The sequence below is a fragment of the Tupaia chinensis genome, unplaced genomic scaffold (assembly GCF_000334495.1).
Source record: "Tupaia chinensis unplaced genomic scaffold, TupChi_1.0 Scaffold144529_1, whole genome shotgun sequence".
Lineage (NCBI taxonomy): Eukaryota > Metazoa > Chordata > Mammalia > Scandentia > Tupaiidae > Tupaia > Tupaia belangeri.
In genome coordinates this window covers 2,258,079-2,262,144 of record NW_006204388.1, presented here as the reverse complement: position 1 = coordinate 2,262,144, position 4,066 = coordinate 2,258,079, and positions in this window count along the sequence as shown.

Here is a 4,066-nt window from a genome sequence, read left to right as displayed (position 1 = left end):
GGTTTGTGTGCACACATGCCCAAAATCCCAGGAGGAGAATGGAGGAAAGGGATTGTGGTGTGGCCAATCCCCCGGGGGAGGATGTGATTCTTCACTTTCTCTCTCTAGTGAGTGCACATGCCGTATGGCAAAAAATGTAAAGAACCAAAAATAAATAAATAAACACAAAAAAAGAGAAAGGATCTTGAACATTCCTAATATAAAATAATGACAAATGGTTGAGATGATGGATATGCTAATTACCCTTATTTAATCATTACACATTATATCCTTGTACAGAAAAATCACCTTGTACCCCTAATATATGTATATATCTTATACATCAGTTTAAAAATAGAACCTAACTAACCCAGTATGACCCTCATGCCATTTTCAAGTCAATCATCATGTCCTTGACCTAGTAAGAGAAAGAATCAGTAATATCAAGAGACACAGGTGGGAAAAGGAAGAGAGAGATGGAACTTGGAAAAACCACCTCCAGAGAATTTTTTTTAGAATTTATTTATTTTAATTTTATTGATTATGATTAACATACCTTTTATTTTAACTTGCTCTAGAATAAGTGTGCTCACCAGAGAGCAAAAGTGAGGGTTGGGAGGAGGGCAAGAATTTTTTTAGGTTACCTTCACTGGCCTGGACAGAATTTTCAAGGAGGTCAAGCCAATATAAAACAATAATATAAAATCCATATAGTCAAATAAAACTTTGAAAACAGTAAGTCCATTGTATGCACTAGTGATTGTTTTAGAGAACCAGAGTGAAGAAAGCCCGAGATAGCTGTTAATCTATACATTATTCATAGTGCAGTATAGACACAACTTTTTAGATTTCATAGATTTAAGTTCAAACTTTAAATTTCATAGATTTAATTGTCAAATACCACCAAAATCCTGTTTAGCCCAGCCTTAGCCATAAGTATCTATTTTAGGGTCATATATCATCATTAATTATTTTTTCTATTTTGAATTGACTATAAATGGAATCATAGAATAGGTATTCTTTTGTGTCTGGCTTTTGGTCAAAATTATACATATTATATTCAAGCCTGTTTGCATATCAGAGCAGTTTGTTCATTAATATTACCGAATAATTACATTATATGTATATTAAATTTATATTTTCCATTTTAATATAGGTAGACATTTGGGTGATTTCAAGTTTGGGGACAATTTTTATGAATATTCTTGTGCATGACTTTGCTAAAAATAAGAATACATTTCTTTTAGAAATAAACCTAGCAAGTGATTATTTTCAGCCCCAGAAATACTGTCAAGTAAATTTCTTGGTGGGTTTACTGACTTACATTTCATTAGCAATGTGTGGAGTTCCAGTTGCTTCCACATCCTCCCCAACTGTTGGTGTCACTGGTCACGTAATTTTAGTTCTTTGGGTACGCGTGAAAATTCTTTCACTTTCCTATGGAGTTTCTTGTCTTTTACAAATATTTTCAGGGGTATTTTTAATTTTTATTCTTTTGCTGTTTTTGTTATAATTCTATTCTAAACTTGTCTTGTGTCAGATAGATGAATTACAAATATCTTACTCACTCTGTGGTTTACTTTCTCACTTTCTTAATGATGTCCTCTGAGAACAAAAGACCTTAATTTTAATGCCATCTAATTTATCAGTGTCTTTATTGTTAGGTTTTGTAGAAGTCTTTGCTTACCTCAAAGTCATAAAGATATTTTCTCATCCTATCATCTAGAAACTTCAAGTTTTATTCTTTGCATTTATAGCAATGGTACACTGTGACTTTCCTATGTAATATTGGGTAGAGTTCAACATGCACTATTTTCTATACAGATGACCTACCACCATTTATTAAAATAATTCCACCATATCACCATGAGTGTGTGTGTGTGTATATATATATATAAAATTTTTTTCACTCTATTCCATTGTTCTGTAAGTCTATTTTGGGGCAAACATAACATTCTCTTAAAGGCAGTTGTTTTTATATTAAATCTTCATTAATGATAAAGCCTCAGGTCTGTCCCTCCTGAGAATATACTGATTATTCTTTTCTATTGCATTTTCACATATATATTTTAGAATTACTTGCCATTTCCACAAGTAAAAATATATAAAATATGAAATCATACCACAATTTTGATTCACATTACAATAAATCTTCAGAACAATTTGAAGACAATTGACATTTTATAATATTGAAACTTCCAATCCATGAACATCTGGAGTTTCATCCACACTATAGAAGAGGGAAAATTTTACCTCTATCCTCTGTGTTTTTTACAGGGTATGAAATTCAAATTGACATAAGACATACCAACAAAAGAAAAGCATACACATTTATCTAACTCAAGTCTTATTATAAATGGCACTGTAGCCTTTATAAAGAAATGAAGACAAAAGATTCAGTTAGAGCTGAATACTTTTACACTGAATTAGGCAATAGTAAATGGTGAAACTTTAAAAAGGCAAAGAGACTTGGGCTACAATAGTTGATTGAATGGAAAAATGACCAGGAATTTAAGAGTTAGTCTAACATTTGTTTGTACAGATTTCGCTTGGCCGCAACCTCTGTCCTTGGCAAAAATGATCCATTCCTCTGGTATAGACAGAACAACTTTCTCAGAAGAATTTCATTTTCTGCTTTTAAGAAACAGGAGGCCCAGCCACTGTGGTGCAACAGAAATTCTAGAGCTCTGCAGTGCTGGAAAGCATACTGTAACCGCAATTCAGACTCCAAGTTGGCCTGTAAAATACACTGGGTGTGTATGAGGGCACATAAGATCCTGAGGAGCTGGAGGACAGGAGAATAAGGATCATGCCATGCTTCCTCTCTACCTACCACTCTCTCTCTTTTTTCTTTCATGCACACATGTATGCATGCACACATATGCTTCTATCACAAAAAGAAGAAACAATACTAAGGAGAAGAAATGGAAGAAAGTTTGTGGTGATATTGCACCTACTGATTTTCAAGTGCCTTTAACTCAAAATAGTCAATATGCCAGAGTGGCATATATTGAAATAGCAAGTTCTTAACCCCTTTAATATCATTGCAGAGAAGAATATTTCATATATTTTTATGATTCTGTTAATATTCCATCATATTAATATATCACTGTTTACCCATTTTTTTAAAATTAAGAACATGGCTTATTTCCATTTTGGGGGGTATTATAAATAAAGATTCAATAAAACTGTGGTAGGCAGTTACTTAGCCATGAGTGGGCAGCCCTAAGGGAAAAGCAAAGGCTCACCTAGCCCCAGGCGCCAGGAGGGCGAGGCAATTTACCATCTTCCTTCCTTGGGGCCTGAGGGAAGCATACAGAGATGATTCTTAGATTTTTCTATTATCAAAAAGACCCAAGCAAGCATTTTGGTCAACATCCTCGTCCCCAAGTAAGCATTTTGATCAACGCCCTAATTCCCACTAAGTCAACGCCCTAATTCCCACTAGGACGATGAATTAATTAGGAAGCCTAATTAAACAACCTGGCTCACACTGGGCATGAGCAATAAGGTAATCAAATTCCTCATTCCTTACCTGCGAGAGAAGTGCACAAGCGCAGGAGAAAACGCGCAGATTCTAAATCAAATAAAGGACATAGGTGGTATGACAAACCTCCCACTAATAAATATTCATGATCACCTCTACTTATAAAAGTAACAATTAACCAGTATCAAGCGCAGTTGCCACCTGGCAATCTGCCCGCCCAAGAGCCTCTTTGGGTGTACTTTCCTGTCTTTCCTATTAAACCTTCTCTTCTACCTACTTCATTCGCAGTTGCGGTTTCATTTTGCGCCTAGGGACAGATCTCTAATTTTAGAGATCTGGACCCAAAGAACCAAGGACATCACAATGCAGCTCGACATTCTCCCAACCGTTAACAAAACTCTCAATAAATCATTTCATGGACATATTTTCTTTTACCTTGAGTAAATATTAAAGATAAGGATTATTGGCCATTTACATATGTTCTTCTAAGAACTGTTTAATTCTTTACTCCAAATTTAAATTGAATTAGTTGCTATTCTAGTATGGAGTTATGAAAGTTACTGATGTATTCTGGATAACAATTCTTTGTCAGAAATAGTT